Source organism: Schistocerca serialis, chromosome 1, assembly GCF_023864345.2.
Source record: "Schistocerca serialis cubense isolate TAMUIC-IGC-003099 chromosome 1, iqSchSeri2.2, whole genome shotgun sequence".
NCBI lineage: Eukaryota > Metazoa > Arthropoda > Insecta > Orthoptera > Acrididae > Schistocerca > Schistocerca serialis.
This window is the reverse complement of record NC_064638.1, coordinates 807,172,342-807,191,186: the sequence shown is the minus strand read 5'-3', so window position 1 is coordinate 807,191,186 and position 18,845 is coordinate 807,172,342. Positions and strand designations below refer to the sequence as shown.

At 44.0% G+C, this 18,845-nt stretch overlaps 1 protein-coding gene across 1 annotated transcript in view; it reads left to right on the top strand.

The window, feature by feature from the left end:
- LOC126484065 (uncharacterized) overlaps positions 1 to 18,845 on the top strand; it is a 479,398-nt gene that overhangs the window by 74,504 nt on the left and 386,049 nt on the right. The gene's annotated exons all lie outside the window — the stretch shown is intronic.

Sequence of the window (18,845 nt, the reverse complement as noted above, 5' to 3'; positions counted from 1 at the left end):
GAAGGCGGATAGTCGTCTTCGGTTCATTGGTAGAATTTTGGGAAGATGTATTCTTGAGTACTGCTCGAGCGTTTGGGATCCCTATGAGGTCGGATTGATGGAGGACATAGAAGCAATTCAGAGGCGGGCTGCTAGATTTGTTACTGGTAGGTCTGATCGTCAAGCGAGTGTTACGGAAATGCTCCAGGAACTCGGGTGGGAGTCCCTGGAGGAAAGGAGACGTTCTTCTCATGAATCGCTACTGAGTAAATTTAGAGAACCAGCATTTGAGGCTGACTGCAGTACAATTTTACTGCCGCCAACTTATATTTCGCGGAAAGACCACAAAGATAAGATAAGAGAGATTAGGGCTCGTACAGAGGCATATAGGCAGTCATTTTTCCCTCGTACTGTTTGGGAGTGGAACAGGGAGAGAAGATGCTAGTTGTGGTGCGAGGTAACCTCCGCCATGCACCGTATGGTGGATTGCGGAGTATGTATGTGTAGCTGTAGATGTAGACATCGAAGCATTCAGAAGCATGGTTTTAGATTTGTTACCCGTATTTTCGATCAAAACTCTAGTATTACGGAGATGCTTTCTGAACTCAAATGAGAATTTCTGGGAGAGAAGATGACGTTCTTCTAGCGAAACGTTACTGAGAGAGTTTGGACAGAACGATCCCACCACCATCAACTTACATTTTGCGTAAGGACCGAGAAGGCAAGATGGGAGAAATTAGGACTCGTACCGAAGCGTCTAGACAGTCGTTTCTCCATCGTTCCATTTGTGAGTGTATCACGAAGGACTTCACTAATCCTGGCACAAGGAACTGTCTGTCGCGCCGTATGGTGGTTTGTGGAATACGTACGTAGATGTAGATATTCCACTTGTAGCTGGTATGCGGAAGAAAGTCTACCGGTAACTCTTTGTACGGGCCCGAACCTGTCTAATTTTGGTGCCGTGGTCATTAAGCGAGATGTCTTATAACTATTTCGCAGCTCATGGGCAGTAGGGATGAAAAAGAACTCCTTTCTTATGGTGTACGTGACGCTGAGACAACTCCAGCGTGTTTTTTAATTAGTAACATGGTCCAAAGAATATTTCACGATTTTTTGTTGAAATAATATGGAACGAGTTGGTTTATGAGATATGTATGCATTACTGATATCTGTAATCACTGGCAATTTACAAGTCCCTAAATGGCTCACTGGCTAAATTTAAACCTGTGGCGCATAGCGTCCACTACAGTGGACAGCTGTTAATGGTCACCTCTTTGGCATTTTCAATCAGTCAGTGAGACTGCAAATGCACACAGTTCACTGAGTGAGCACTCCCTACTGGTGTTGTGTCCTGCATGCATTTTCAGCCTCATAACTGACTGAAAACGCCAGAGAACTGACCATTAAAAGTCGTCCACTGCAGTGAAATTCATGCACCACAGGGTAACAGTAATGAACACATTTTTCAGTCCTCTTCATGCAATTACACTTAAAATAAATTTTTCCCTCAACCTGCCGGCGTTTATTCTGTGAAGTAGGAGGAGTTGTTTAGAAAAAATGGTTTTAGGTTAGACTTATTAAAATATTTTATGCTGATTGGACTGCTTGTGTCGCTCCAGTGGTCAGACAGGAAGACCAGTCACAGGAGTGACAGTCGCGAATGTGTGTGAGACTATGCTTGTAACGAAGCTTTGCCGATCCTCACCTGCCGGCAGGTTGGCAACACTCAAGTGTGATAAATATTCGTTTTAGCTATGTGTATCAACAGAGTCAGTAAAACACGAAGACTAATTAGTACTCCAGCAGCAACAGCGCCACCCTAACCTGCGCCGATCGCTACCGCCTTGCAGCAGTGCTGCTCAGTCGCTTATAGAGTACTGTTTATTCTCTGTGTTTTACTGTCCATGTTAATGCACATAGATAAAACAAATATTGCGCTGCAGTTATTTGGGATCGCTCTATCGAATGGGCACGTAAAATTGTTTGTAACGGGAAACAGAGGCTTTCCAGCGACGTCGAAAACAAAATGAGAAGTGTTTATTTAGGCTGACTCCAGCTACACATTCCAAAAACGAAATTGCAAGTAGCTGGCAAAATAAGAAGAGTGAATGCACCGGACGACTTCTTGGAGGAACACCCTCAGTTAACTTTCGGAGAACAAAGTAGCATGAAAACTAAGTGTTTCGAAAAAAGCTAGCAATTGTAGAACTTACAAGCTGCGTTAAGTACGAGATACTTTTCAGTTGCTTGCTTGAAGACTCTTCGACGTGGACGGCCTCGCGGCTTAACCGCCTCCTGCGATCATTTCAGCCAGGAAAAGGCAACCATTTACGGGCTGACTGTACATGCTGCCAACAACAAATCCGACACGGTTTGAGAGGCCACAAGCAGAGAAGACAAACCACAACAATTTGAGTAAGGGAAGCCAGAACGCGACAGACCCTACACACACACAAACGCGTGCGCGCACACGCACTGACTTATCGGACGGAGGCGGAAACGACTGAAAGATATAGTATTCCCCACATATCACATATACAAGCTCACTTAAGCCGTAGTCTTTAGATCCGAGTTCACAAACGTAGTGCCAGAGGAAATACAAGGGTCGCACAAAAATATGGAAACACAGCGAGAGCCGGCCCTTTGTGGCTGAGCGGTCCTAGGCGCTTCAGTTTGGAACCGCGCGACCGCTACGGTTTCAGGTTCGAATCCTACCTCGGGCGTGACTGTCAGTGATGTCCTTAGGTTGGTTAGGTTTAGGTAGTTCTAAGTTCTAGGGGACTGATGACCTCAGATGTTAAGTCCCATAGTGCTCAGAGCCACTTGAACCATTTGAAAACCGCGAGAGATGCACGCTTGAACATAACAGCAGATGTTAGCGAAGGCTCTAGATTGCACTGTTGCATTTGATGGCGAACGTCGCCTGTGCAGTGTTTAATACATTGGAAGTGGCCTTCGTGGTCAGAACAGTGTTCTGTGTAGTTGTGAGTACATTATACAGGAGCTAACTGACTCTGAACGTAGGGAAGTTGTTGGCGCTTATACGGTGGGCGCTTTCGTAACGAAGGTAACCGTAGTGTTTTGTGTTTCAAGAGGCACCATATCGAAGATTTATACCGCATACAGGAAAATCGGAAAAAATGTCACCTCCTAACTCACGACGCGGGCGACAGGGTATGTTGAAGAGGACTGTGACGGAAATTAAGAGGACGGCAGCTGCAAAAGTCGCCGCAGAACTGACTTCTCACTAACAGTATGGGAGTTCCAGAAGCACGGAATTGCAAGACGAGCTGCAATTCCAAAACCACTCATCAATGCTGCAGACGTCCGTAACAGCAAAATGTGGTGCCGACGCCATAAAACCCGGACCATGGACAATGAGGGAATCTCATTTGATCGGATGAGACTTGTTTCAGACTGTTTCCAACTTCTGGCCGAGTTTACATCCCAACTGTGAAACAAGTTAGCTGATTTAAGCAGCCATGTCGTTGTACTCTTGGTTTCTCTGCAAGATCGCATTACTGCCAAGGGTTATGTGACCATTTTCGCACCGGCCGGAGTGGCCGTGCGGTTCTGGGCGCTACAGTCTGGACCCGAGCGACCGCTACGGTCGCAGGTTCGAATCCTGCCTCGGGCATGGATGTGTGTGATGTCCTTAGGTTAGTTAGGTTTAATTAGTTCTAAGTTCTAGGCGACTGATGACCTCAGCAGTTAAGTCGCATAGTGCTCAGAGCCATTTGAACCATTTTCGCTGATCAGGTCCACCCCAAGATATAATGTTGGCCCCCCGTGCTCACGCTGAATTCCAAGACTACAGGACCCCTATACACACAGCTCGCATTGTCCTGCACAGGTTTTATGGGCACGAGGGTGAATTGTCGCAGCTTCCATGATTACCACTGTCACCATATCTCAGTATTATGGAGTCTTTGAGGCCTACTCTGGAGAGCAGGGTGCGCGATTACTAACCAATTCCATGAGCGTTACCTGAACTGCATATATTTTGCAGGTAGAATTGCAAGTACGAGATTCCCTTGAAAACCGAACACTTCCTGAATTTATTCGCTCCGGGGAGACTTGTTAGGCATGGTAATATGCTGTCTTTTTGGTGTTTCCATATTTTTGTCTTCCTCCTGTAATAATAATGCTGAGTGAACAATTCCAATTTATGTCCTGTAAATTAGGACGTAGCCAACAGTGACTGTTTGTTGCTATTACATGACTCATGTATTTCTCAAATTTTCGGGTTTCTCTGAAGTGCAGTTTCTCAGAACTTCTATTAAAGCGATGTACTGACTAGTGACGTAAACAAATTATCATTATCACATTAAAACAATTTATATATTATACTGTAATTAAACAATTTATTATTATTGTATTAAAGAATTTTACGTCTTATGCTATCATTACGATCGTCGACATGTGTGGCACATTAGAAAAAATTGGTGTGAAATTATATTGCGAAGGGAAGAAACAATAACAAACTGTGGCCCCATTATTCCCAGAAACAAGTCCTCGATCCGTGCCCCTGATGAATATTGCTACTGCCGCTGTCCCCACTTCTGCTACGTAAGCAGTCTCGGTTTGTGCTGCCTCTCCCCAGGAATTCCTGTTGTTATTGTTTATATCACAGGACCTTGAAAAGTTCCCCCAATGTCATGAGAAACCTATTGAGATCTAGACCAGTTTAGAAACGCTCTCTTTGGCACTCGTTTTGGTTGCCAGGACGCCTCAAATGAACGAACACTACTCGCGTTAGGGAAAAACCTCGTCTTCTAACATTAGCCGAAAAGCAAAGCATCCTACAACCGGAAAGGGCTTGAAAGCGTTCTTGCCGACCATGGCCGTTCGCAGCCTCAGTCACAAGAAAATGTGTCCTCATTCCGGAGTATTCACGGGCCACACTTTGTGTAAAATCAATCCTCAAATTAAAATTCCGATCGCACATTTCCTACTACGTTTACTTGTTCCCACAAGGCTTAAAAATGAGTTACTTTGCTTTGGAGTTGTCAGGTGCTGTGTCTTGCATTAAATTATCAGGACATATCTCCCTCACGACGTTAAATGACGCCTGCTATCGTCAAGTCTCCGTGAAATTGCAGTCTGAGCGCGGTAAAAATTTGCAAATAGCCCAACTACTCCTGCATGCATCTGTTATCATCGTGCTTGGTTCCGTATGTTAGAATATTCCATCATAACCGTTGATACCAGTGTGCGATTTCCTTTCGGTAACGGTTAAGGCGGTTCTTAAACTACAGAATCGCTGATGTGAACTGCAATAATAATAATGATAATAATAACCTGAATGAAAAATGCGCCTATCATACCACAAGAAAGGCAAAAATGGCGTGTCCTGCACAGATTTCGGAATGGAAAGGAAAGAACTAGCTTTTCGATTTATCTTGCACCTTCAAAGACATTTACATCAAAACATCCTGACATATTGGCGCTTTTGTACTTGTAGGTATCAGTACCCATGTCATGTAATATAATGCTTCGTGTCACGTAAATTTAACATGATACATTATATCATGTCGTATAACATGACATATGCTATCGCGTCATGCTTACTAAAGATGGAGAATCCTCTGGATTTTGTGTACAGGAGCTTATAAATTACAAGAAGCAGGTTGCCAACACCTTGCAGCTAAGAGAGCTCACTGCGCTCGGGAAGTAGGATTAACTCTTAAAAAAGCGCGAGTATTTCAAGCTGTTTTGATTTAAATGTATTTGAAGCTGTCAGATAAGTCGGAAAGCTCGTTCCTTCTTTTACATTCCTAACTCTGTCCATGAGATATTCGCCTTTTTTGCGCTATGATAGGAGTATTTTTCATTCTGGTTTCCAACTTTTACCCTGTCATAATTTTAACTTTAGGCCGCCATAGCTTGGTAACCGATGTAGATTTTCGTTGACTCCAGCGCGATTGATCCGGTACGCGATTGATCCGGTATAGACTTTTTTACTATGTTTTGAAATATGTTCCTTGTTTAAAGTTTTCACAAAATGACAGGATGACCATTAATTACATGTATCTGCCTACCGTCTTACAAAATTTGAACTGATTAGCACAAGTTTGGAAAACAGAAGTGGCGCTTGCAAAAAAGCTCATAAAAACGTGTTTCTTTTCAAGGTAAATCCGAATACAGCTAGATCTCTGAAAGCGAATTTCCAATTTTATCGTAAAAATGAATTTTTTTTATTTATTTGATTGACTTTAAATCGTTTCCGCGGACTCAACTCACGTAACAACGAATTTTATATGTTACACTTAGCTCGACTTTAAACCATCATAGCTCGACAACGGATAAAGATTATTGAATAAAAAATATGCTTTGATTTTATCCATTTATCTGCCTTCGAGCAAATTTTGAATCGACTCGTACACGTTTAAAGTTTAGAAATGGCGCCCCTCAAAAACCTCCCAAAAGACGGGTAAAATCCAAACGAAGCACGATTTTTTCAAATGGTTATAACTCATTTTAAGCCATGGTCTGATACATCGATGGACCAAATTTGAACCATCATTCCTGCGCGTAAGTTAAAATCTACCACAAATTTCTATTTTCGTTCATGAAGAAGACATGATCTGAGTGAAAAAGGATGAACCAGAAAAATTTTCCACTCCCAGTTTTATCAACAATCGAACTTCCATGGCCGGACACGGTGGCCGTGCGGTTGTAGGCGCTGCAGTCCGGAACCGCGGGACTGCTACGGTCGCAGGTTCGAATCCTGCCTCGGGCGTGGATGTGTGTGATGTCCTTAGGTTAGTTAGGTTTAAGTAGTTCTAAGTTCTAGGGGACTGATGACCTAAGATGTTAAGTCCCATAGTGCTCAGAGCCATTTGAACCATTTGAACTTCCACGTATAAAATGTCATATCTTCCGGACTTTGAGTCGTACAACGATATACTTTTGGAAATACATTCACTGGTATGCAAGTACACTCAGTGGCACATGTGAATACTGTCTGGAAACTGTGTGGCGAGTCGAGTAAGTAGTAAAGAAGTGAGAAATTGAAATGTCATGCCTAATGCAGCTATTTTACCGCATGAACGGCGAAAATGTAGTAAGCGATGAAGTTCTTTCCTTTCTTCATTTTACGGCAACTGTCAGCGAGAAAAAGATTCTCAAAGGTTTGAAATTATGTGTAAAGTTAGTTGGAAGTCGTTAGGTGCTGTCATTCTCAAATACTGGGTGAATATACTCTGGGTAATTTGCGCGCCATCAGTACCTACAGGGTGGTCAGAAACAGTGTAAAAGCTTTTAAGAGAGTTACAGGGCCAGATGTGCTGATAAGTAATTGTTTCCGAGTTGATTAGCGTTTAAGATAGCCAATCAGGCCGTTGCAAGCGTATTTAAGCGGTTCGCCGGAGACAGTCGCCAAATATGCCCTTCTTTTCGTTTCCTAAAACGGAACAAGAGGCCGATATAAAAATTGGACGTAGAAGATGTTCTAGCGTAAAGACAAGCGCCGCCACGAAGACCAAGAACGATACAGCAGAGACGGCTGTGAGACGACGTCAGCCAGGACGTGACCACGACAGGAGCGGCCTCTACAAGAAGAGAATGAAAGAGACGTGCTGCCTAGCTTCGGCCGCACTTGAAGACGAACAGTGACTAATGAACTTGTGTGATCTGCTATTTATTGCTTACAGGGAAACTGTATACATCGAAGGGCATAGATAATTTGCATGTCAAAGTGGTTCAAATGGCTCTGAGCACTATGGGACTTAACATCTGAGGTCATCAGTCCCCTAGAACTTAGAACTACTTAAACGTAACTGACCTAAGGACATCACACACATCCATGCCCGAGGCTGGATTCGAACCTGCGACCGTAGCGGTCGCGCGGTTACAGACTGAAGCGCCTAGAACCGCTCGGCCACACCGGCCGGCCATTTGCATGTCAGTAACTGCTTGCGATACATAATTGTACATCCGTTAAGTTAAATATTATCTACTCAGTTACCGTAATAAACTCCATTAATGTGATTTACTTGTGTGTTGTTTAGCTATCCGAGAAAACAGCTTCCTAGGCACCCCAACCAATAACTGAGCAGTCCCTTACTCTATCACCTGCGCTATGAGAACAACTGACACAAATTGTATCTGGCAGGCTGCTTTAATTTGCGCTCGCAGCGACCTGATTGACTAACTTTCATGTTGAATAGATCGGAACCGGCGTAACGTATCGAATTTTTTCCCTAACAGGTACTTCTCACCGCAACCTTAGTTCCAACACCCTTACAAACTTTTGAGAGTGTTTTGACCACCCTGTATACACATTTTCTAAATGTAATACTTCAGTTATTGTGGTCAGCCTCTAAGGTCAGCCTCTAAGGTCTCAATGAGTATACTATGAGAGCATTTTAGATGGATGTATATACGAGGAGCGTTCATTAAGAAGTGCAACACATTTTTTCTGAAAGCAAATTGGTTTTATTCAGGATCCCAGTATACCAAATTATTCCTCATTCTTTTGGTTACAAAAACCTACTTTTCAACATGATGTCCGTTCGATATGACGGCTTTACGCCACCTTACTGGGAGGGCCTGTATGCCCGACAAGTGCCATTCTACTGGGCGACGTCCTCCTACACCTTACCATCATCCAAGTACTGCTTCCAGCAGAGGATGGAAGTCGAATGTGGAATATCCACTCTGTAGGATAGATAAGGAAGAACACTCCAACGAAGTTTCGGGTGTGCAAGCTCGTGTAAGCTCTAGTGTTGTCATGGAGAAGTTCGTTTGCATTTTTGTGGTGACGAACACATGATGTCGTTTCTTCTGGTTCCTGAGGCTAGCACAGTATACCTGAGAGTTGATCGTTCCACCTTAACAGAGGACACGGAACAGAATAACCCCTTCAGAGCCCCAGAAGACCGTGTCCATGACCTTACCGACTGAGGGTGCGGCGCTGAACTTCATCTTCGGATGAGAACATTGCAGGAGTCAGAGCTGTGTACAACCTGCCGGCACGCAGGAGATCGGACAGGCTTGCAATAACTTATTGCGATGATGACAAACGCCTCGCCGAACGACTCGTCGTGCTTTTGTTCATTGCCCAGTATCTGTAGAAATTCTGAAAGCGCCTGCAAATATTTGCGATACTCTGGTTTTGCGCCGGGAGAAGTTGAGTGACAGCTCTATGCTTGGAACGTACCTACATTATAGACGCCGTTTTGAAGGGTACGCTTGGAGCCGCGAACTATCGGAACTTCATGAAATAATAGGGGCCCATATTCCATAATGTACCACGAGAAATTCTGTAAATTTTTCAGTCGAAATTGACCGAGAAAAAAATGGTTTGCGTTACTTTTTGGACGTCTCTTTCATATACTACTGGCAATTATAATCGCTACACTACGAAGATGACGTGCTACAGACGCGAAATTTAACCGACAGGAAGAAGATGCTGTGATATGCAAATGATTAGCTTTTCAGAGCATTCACACAAAGTTGGCGCCGGTGGCGACACCTACAACGTGCTGACATGAGGAAGGTTTCGAACCGATTTCTGATACACAAACAGCAGTTGACCGCCGTTGCCTGGTGAAACGTTGTTGTGATGCCTCGTGTAAGGAGAAGAAATGCGTACCATCACGTTTCCGACTTTGATAAAGGTCGCAGTGTAGCCTGTCGCGATTGCGGTTTATCGTATCGCGACATTGCTGCTCGCGTTGGTCGAGATCCAATGACTAAGCAGAACATGGAATCAGTGGGTTCAGGAGGGTAATACGGAACGCCGTGATGGATCGTATCACTAGCAGTCGAGATGACAGGCATCTTATCCGCATGGCTGTAACGGATCGTGCAGCCACGTCTCGATCCCTGAGTCAACAGATGGGGACCTTTGCAAGACAACAACCATCTGCACGAACAGTTCGAAGACGTTTGCAGCAGCATGGACTATCAGCTCGGAGACCATGGCTGCGGTTACCCTTGACGCTGCATCACAGACAGGAGCTCCTGCGATGGTGTACTCAACGACGAACCTGGGTGCACGAATTGAAAAACGTCATATTTTCCGATGAATCCAGTTCTGTTTACAGCATCATGATGGTCGCATCCGTGTTTGGCGACATCGCGGTGAACGCACATTGGAAGCGTGTATTCGTCATCGCTATACTGGCGTATCACCCGGCGTGATGGTATGGGGTGCATTGGTTACACGTCTTGGTCACCTCTTGTTCGCATTGACGGCACTTTGAAGAGTGGACGTTACATTTCAGACGTGTTACGACCCGTAGCTCTACCCTTCATTGGATCCCTGCGAAACCCTACATTTCAGTAGGATAATGCACGACCGCATGTTGCAGGTCCTGTACGGACCTTTCTGGATACAGAAAATATTCGACTGCTGCCCTGGCCAGCACATTCTCCAAATCTCTCACCAATTGTAAACGTCTGGTCAATGGTGGCCGAGCAACTGGCTCGTCACAATACGCTAGTCACTAATCTTGATGAACTGTGGTAACTGCACCTGTACACGCCATCCAAGCACTGTTTGACTCAATGCCCAGGCGTATCAATGCCGTTATTACGGCCAGAGGTGGTTGCTCTTGGTATTGATTTCTCAGGATCTATGCACTCAAATTGCGTGAAAATGTAATCACATGTCAGTTCTAGTATAATATATTTGTCCAATGAATACCCGTTTATCATCTGCACCTCTTCTTGGTGTAGCAATTTTAATGGTCATATATATGCCCCTGAAAGCCGTTACAGACGCAACCTGCATCTAGGGTCGTGCCCCTGTTGAGTAATATGGATGTTTTAGAACTGCGTTGTACTTCCTACACGAGAGTTGCTTCGAGAGCGGAACTAGGTTAGGGACTGGCTATGGTGACGTTTCTGCGTCGCCGGCCGGGAAGTGGAGGGAGGGCGCTGGGAGCGGAGCGGTGTCGGACAGTACAGTACGGTACGGTGCCGTGGTGCGGCGCGCGCGGGGCCGGAATGCCACGAGGTCGGGGGTCGCAGTGGCCAGCGGCGCGTCACACGCGCATGCGCGGCCGGGGTCAAGGGCACGCCGCCGGCCGGCCTCGCCTCACCTCGCCTGTGCGCATCCGGGAAGGCGGCGCGACACGCCGCGACACTCCACGGGGGCAGAGCGCTCTGCCCTGTCGTACTGCGACCGGAGCGGCAGCTGCTGCGTGGCTGTCCGGAGCTACGCTGCTGCGACACCTCCCACAGCTGTCGGGGGTATCTAACGGAGGCGCCCTACAGCAAACGCAAACAACAGATGCATATATCTGTGGATGTATTTTCTAGCTTACCCACCTGCGCCAATATGCTGACGACACAGTTTACCTAACTACACAGTACACCTCCCAACTCTGGGGTGGCTGCCTTTAACGTCACGTGTGCCTCCTTGCCGAGTGGTGTAACAAATGGAAACTACAGCAAACTCTCTGAACAGCCATGTTACCTTCCTTAGCTGTATCACTCGGCTATTCCGACGTCCCAACTTCCACTTCTCCATGTTCAATCAGCTCAGTAATCTTAGTAACAAAATCAGCACTTGGAGCTAATCATTCATAGAAAATTAACGTCCGCAGCTCTTGGTCTTGCGATAGCGTTCTCGCTTCCCGCGAACGGGCTCCCGAGTTCGATTCCCGGCTACGTCGAGATGACAGGGTGTTGTTGTGTCGTCTTCATCATCATCATTCATCCCCATTACGTTCGGAGGAGTGCAATGGCAAACCACCTCCGCTAGGACCTTGCCTAGTCGGCGGTGCAGGTCTCCCACATCGTCCACTACGCTCCTCGGAGTATGGGACCTCAACATCATAATCAGAAAATTAACCTGGGATGCATATTGCCTCACCATCCAACACAAAGCCCGAACTGGCAGAAAGTACTAACGACCTGCATCTAGAGTGTACATCGCTGGCGGCTGGTTATCATGAGCTAATGTACTCAGCACACTGTAAACATAGCGCTAAAATTACGCCATTCCTTTTCGAATGAGAACTGGAAACCGCACTAAAATCGCTCAGTTTATCTTTGAACGCGAACCAGAACTCGCACTACAGTTACCCCATTTATCTTCAGATGCGTGCTAGTATGCGCTGTCTTTGCAATAACAAGTAACCAGTGTCGAGTGGCGAAATGATGGACAGTCGTGCTACGATCAACTCAGATAGTAGCATGGTCTGATGTGACGTCATCCCTTCCACCACAGCAAGTGCTAGGTTGCTCGCAGCACCAAGTCAGTATTTTTCTTTGCAACTGCGTGTAGCGTATTATGCAAATGTAGATTATGTGGAGTTTGTGAGGAGGCTTTGTCATATTGGTGCCATGACCAAGTGCTATAGTGCACTGACTGGCTTTTCGTCGGCTCTGTTCGATTCCTGCCGTTACCAATATTTCCCACTAATTTATTTTATTCCACACAATGTTAAACTATGAGTTACAAAATTTGAATACATATGAGAAGTAAAGTTTATACACATAAAATCAAAAAATTCAATTTAGTTACGATTAGTAGCGTTGTCAGTCATAAGGCTCTAGACCACCAAATTGTAGCGCATTGATAAAATTTTGCACGAGCCGCCACTGGCTTACATCCTACTGATATCTCAGTGGACGCCTCAGAATACAACTACATAACAGTCGGGACGAAGATGCAGGTTGAGTTTACGGAAAGCCATTTGTTGCTTCACAATAGTTGGTAATCCTATATTTAACAAGGTATACTAAAAACATCAATAACATATAAATCAATAGTAACTGTTTGATTTCAGGTTGACAAACCAGAGAGACAAGACTTACAATAAATATTTTTGTCTTTTTCAGGAAAAGTAATGCCTACTTAAAATAACAAGTTCTACATCCATAAAAATACAACTCTAGAGCCCTTTAAGCACTCGTAAAATTTCAACCAGGCAAGTGTGACTTCTCCACAATTACAGAAAGAGCATTATCATAACAATTTAAGAACACTCATTAGACAGTAAACTTAAGACAGGAAGGTGGCCCTTGTTTAGAAAAATTTTACAAGTTCAAGTTTACGATTAAAATAACTTAGTGCGCTTTTGGCGCTAGCAATTTGCAAACTGAAGGATAACCCCTTTCTTTTTTTTAAAAATTTACAGGTTCAGCGTTTCACAAAACTGGAGGCGCTCTTTGACATCAGCAAATTTTCAAACAGGAAGATAACAATATTCAAAATTTTACAAGTTCAGCAGTTGACAATACTTTAAAATTTACAGGCCCAGAATTACGATAAAAGATTTGTAGTGCCCTTTGGGCACTGACAGTTTTGGAACAGAATGGTAACAACGATTCTATAATTTACAGCAATCTACAAATAAGAATTGAAAGATCTTCAAATCAAGCAAACGCTAAGGCAGCAATAACAAGACAAGAATGGACAGGCGGAAGCAAGGCTTGTCTAGAATGGTTTACGGTAGCGGTCACTTTGAATTAAGTCCGGATGCCATATTGATTAAGAACTTAACCTATAGAGAGATGCTGTAGCAAGCATGGAGACCGCCCCGCCTCAGTGTCTACCGCAAGACGATACGCGGAACACCACGCCGCACACACGTACACAGCCGACGTGGACTATCCACGCCCGGTGAATCGGCAGGTACCAGACAACACGTCGGAGCCAGCGGCTCCAAGGCTACGAATAACTCGGGAAGCCGAGGGCAAACAAACAGACATAATTCATGCAATACTGAGCAACAAAATAAGTAATTCTCCAGGCCTGATCCAATAATACAAAACGCAAACCCCTCCAGATATCGACCAAAATCTAGGTGTTACGATGACTGCATAAGTCAAACAAAGATTAACCGGTTAATCGTTTAAGAGTAATAACCAAACACAGGAATCAATTTGATTAAACATCCAACTGCTAACAAGACCCCCCAAAAAACAAATTCACGTAAGTAAGTTTAAAAGTAAGAAGAAATGCTTAAACGCTAAGACGTAAGCAAGAAATCACGGTAGTAATAACGTATACAATAGTAAAACAATAAATTCCTTCTTTTAAGTGAACTACTGGGTCTCACCAAGACCTTCCAAAGTGAGCACAGAAAACGAGCCAACATTCAGCGGGCCGCTGGCGTTTGCTTGTCACGACCATGCCCGATGTTACGATTCATACTTAAGTCGGGCAACCATGAACTTCCCACCTTACAGGTCAGGCTCGATATTCGGCCTCAGTAGTCGCTAATACAGTCCTAGAACATATTGCAACCAAATTAATTTAACACCCAAGTAACAATGACAAGATTACCGAAATGCTGAACAAATTACATTAAAAGGAAAACGTAGTCCAAATACACTCAAATGTATACTGCATAAGGGGAGATCACACATAGAGGGGAGACAAATTTAGTAGCTTGAGTACAGAGTGACGGAGAACAGCGGGCAAACCAGCCTAAAGGGAGCAAGTCCAGCACCGGAGCACACACGTCGCAAAATACATAAAAAGAAGTACCCTACCCAGAAGTAAGGTAGGGCGGGCCGCTACCAGAGAAAAACAACGTGATCACAACGCCCACGTCAGCAGATGGCCGCTCCCAAATCCAGATAGTCAATCGGGCGCAACAGCGTACAGCCCAACTCTCCACATCAACACGGCCCCGTACAAGTAGCTGCTGACTTGGACGAGCGACCGCCGATCTGGCCCCGTAATCGCACGCTCACAGTTCGTCACCCGTTCCTCTCGCTCACTGCTCCACAATCCGCCAGCAATGTCCTCCAACCAAAGAGCCAACTACAAGGCGATCGAAGCGCCACCCGGTGGCGTGACAGGAAAACGGATTGCGCCAGTACGAAAGATATAACAGCTCGGAAACCAGCCGACACGGCTCACCTACCATTATCCTCATCTATACAAGGAGTAGTCAAAATATTTTTATTATCACCACAAAGAATTACACTTACGTAATCAATGTTTTGCGTTTTTGCATGTACGTGAATGCAGTCCTGATACGTATTGAAATCCCCGTGCCACATTACTGTAGCACGTTTATAGAACAGCCGAAATAAAATGTTTCAGCTCATACATGAAATGGAATTAGCTTCTTCATAGCGATAATGCCATCTAGTTCAGGGTGTGTTGTAGTCACGATTTGGTAAATTTATTTCATTTAACTTTGCTCCCGGATATGCCGCGCTGGATTAGCCGAGCGGTCTGAGGCGGTGCAGTCATGAACTGTGCGGCTGGTCCCGGCGGAGGTTCGAGTCCTCCCTCGGGCATGGGTGTGTCTGTGTTTGTCCTTAGGATAATTTAGGTTAAGTAGTGTGTAAGCTTAGGGACTGATGACCTTAGCAGTTAAGTCCCATAAGATTTCACACACATTTGAACATTTTGAACTTGCCACTCTTTATTCATTAAGATGCAAAGTAATTCTTTTTGCTGACCATACAAGTATCGTAATCACACTCAACAAACAAGAATAAGCTGAGGAAATTGTAAATTATGTCTTTCAGAAAATTATTAAGTGGCTCTCATCAAATGAATTCTCACTAAATTTTGAGAAAACACAGTTCATACAGTTCTGTACAGTAAATGGCATAGCACAATTGATAAATATGGACTATGAGCAGAAGTCGGTCGCTAAGGCAGAATATTCAAAATTTCTGGGTGTGTGCACTGATGAGAAATTGAACTGGGAGAAATACATCGATGATCTGCTGAAAGGGTTAGCTTCAGCTACTTATGCTATTAGGGTTATTGCAAATTTTGGTGATAAACATATCAGTAAATTAGCCTACTATGCCTATTTTTATTCACAACTTTCGTATGGCGTCATATTTTGGGGAAATTCGTCATTAAGAGAGAAAGTATTCATTGCACAAAAGCGTGTAATCCGAATAACAGCTGGAGCCCACCCAATATCACTTTGCAGACATTTATTAAGGAACTCGGGATATTCACAGTATCTTCGCAATACATTTATTCACTTATGAAGTCTGTTATTAATAACCCATCCCAATTTAAAAAAAAAAAAAAAACAGCGAAGTGCATAGCTACAACACTAGAAGAAAGGATGATCTTCACAATTCTGGATTAAGTCGCTTTGGCACAGAAAGGGGTGAAACGGAAATTTGTGGTAAAGTCTTATGGGACCAAACTACTGAGGTCATCGGTCCCTAATCTAACTTACGCTAAGGACGACAAACACACACACACACACACACACACACACACACACACACACACACACACACACACACGTGCCCGAGGGAGGACTCGAACCTCCGACGGCAGAAAGGAGTGAATTATGCTGCCACAAAACTCTTTGGTCATTTGCCAAATAGCATAAAAGTCTGACAGATAGCCAATCAACGTTTAAAAGCAAATTAAAAGAATTTCTGAATGACAACTTCTTCTACTCAATAGGTTAATCTTTAAATGTGAAATAGTAACAGTAAAAAATTAATTAATTAATTTGTGTAAAGAAAACTTACGTTAAAGTGACACGTTCCACATCATTACCAAATGTCGTATTCATGATCTATGTCGATAAGCTCTATAAAAGAAAATTATAACTGGGCGCTACTCCAGTTTATTTGTTTTAACTGAACACATACATCGTACTTCCTTTAAAAAAAGCAGAATAAACGACGAATTCTGCAGACTTATTGCACAACGTATACACACATAATAACACTAAACCTAACTGGCATCAGTCTCATCTCTGTGACGGACCGAGAAGTTTTCAACTTTCCGCTGTAAACCTGGCTGTTTGCCTATGAAAGGGAGAAATCTAGAGGCAAATTCCTTCAATAGGACCTGGTTCAGCATAGCAGCTGAGAATTAACGTGTTATGCGGAACAAAAGCAGAAGCGTTTCGCAGACGACCGACGTCTGCGCCGGAGTATTCGTCGTATGACGCATCGCGACCCCGCCACCTCCTATTGTCCGGCGGCCACAAAGACGCACGTGCCCCCAAACGTGCTTCACTTCTCTTTTCTTGCATGTAGAATAGATAAAGCATCGCCTGAAAGGGAGAGAGCATCCTTTGCACTTGGAATCGGAAAATACGAACTGCAATATCCCGCCGAAATGAATGACAATACCGGATTGTATAGAGTAATGTGACAAACGGGAGATCATGACGCCCACTAGCACTATTCTGAACGTCGAGAGGGACTGTGAGCTTTCTCTTCAGAGATCGGGAGAAAGAAAGGCGCCGCCCACGCGTCTTTTTTCGATACCGGAGTCAACATTTTTGCCACAAGTAGTCACTGCATTTGCGCAAGTGTCGTGAATACGTTGTTGATGTTTAACGCTTCACTAGTAAGGAAAAGTTCCTGTTAAGTAGTGATTACTATTGTAAGTAGGCTGTTTATGTTTTCTCAGGCTGTTTATGTTTTCTCTATGTAAGTTTTGTTTATGTTTTCTCAGGCTGTTTATGTTTTCTCTATGTAAGTAGGGCTGTTTATGTAAGTAGGCTGTTTATGTTTTCTTATTGGCAACGTTACGTAGCGCTCAATATGAAAATCACTGGCTGTGCTGTGTGCAGTCTGTGTGTAAGTAGGCTGTTTATGCTTTCTCAGGCTGTTTATGTTTTCTCTATGTAAGTTTTGTTTATGTTTTCTCAGGCTGTTTATGTTTTCTCTATGTAAGTAGGGCTGTTTATGTAAGTAGGCTGTTTATGTTTTCTTATTGGCAACGTTACGTAGCGCTCAATATGAAAATCACTGGCTGTGCTGTGTGCAGTCTGTGGCTAGTTTGCATTGTTGTCTGCCATTGTAGTGTTGGGCAGCGGCAGCTGGATGTGAACAGCGCGTAGCGTTGCGCAGTTGGAGGTGAGCCGCCAGCAGTGGTGGATGTGGGGAGAGAGATGGCGGAGATTTGTAATTTGTCATGAACTGCTATATTTATATATGATGATATCAAGGTAAATACATTGTTTGTTCTCTATTAATATCTTTCATTTGATAACTACCCCTATCAGTAGTTAGTGCCTTCAGTAGTTTGAATCTTTTATGTAGCTGGCAGTAGTGGCGCTCGCTGTATTGCAGTAGCTTGAGCAGCGAAGATTTTTGTGAGGTAAGTGATTTGTGAAAGGTATAGTTTAATGTTAGTCAGGGCCATTCTTTTGTAGAGATTTTTGAAAGTCAGATTGCGTTGCGCTAACAAAATATTGTGTGTCAGTTTAAGCACAGTCATGTAGAATTATTCAAAGGGGACGTTTCACTATTCAGTAGCACGGCTTTTTCTTAGAGAGAAATCATAGTCTGAGACGATAAAGCTCCTATAATTCTCTTAATTTCGGAAAAATAGTACCGAATACGAATAGCTACCGCCCCTGCTTACAAAACTAGTGTGTACGGCGAATGTATAGCTTCTATACAGATTCTAACACAGTGGTACTGTTCTCCGTCTGGCGAGTGCTAATCGATGCCGCTGTGGTAGGACAAATTTATTTGCTTGTGATCCATTCTTACCGAAAAAAATGGCTATAAGCACTATGGGACTTAACATCTGAGGTCATCAGTCCCCTAGACTACTTAAACCTAACAAACATAAGGACATCACACACATCCGTGCCCGAGGCAGCAGTCGAACCTGCCACCGTAGCAGCAGCGCGGTTCCGGACTGAAGTGCCTAGAACCACTCGGCCACAGCGGCCGGCTCTCTTACCGAACCTGTACTTTCTATAGCTGATACAAATTTTAAAACGCTTCTAGAAGAGAAGTTTTATTGCCCAAATCGCAGGTGATACGTACCCCGATTACAGATTTCAACAAAATTATATTGCCATCTTCAGGTCATCGGTTACTTGAATTATAATGCCCCTACGTGTTGCACATTGCCATCTGGCCATTGAAAACATGGACGTAAACTCATAAAAAAGACACTCCTGTGCAATACTAAGTACACTACAATAAAAGCC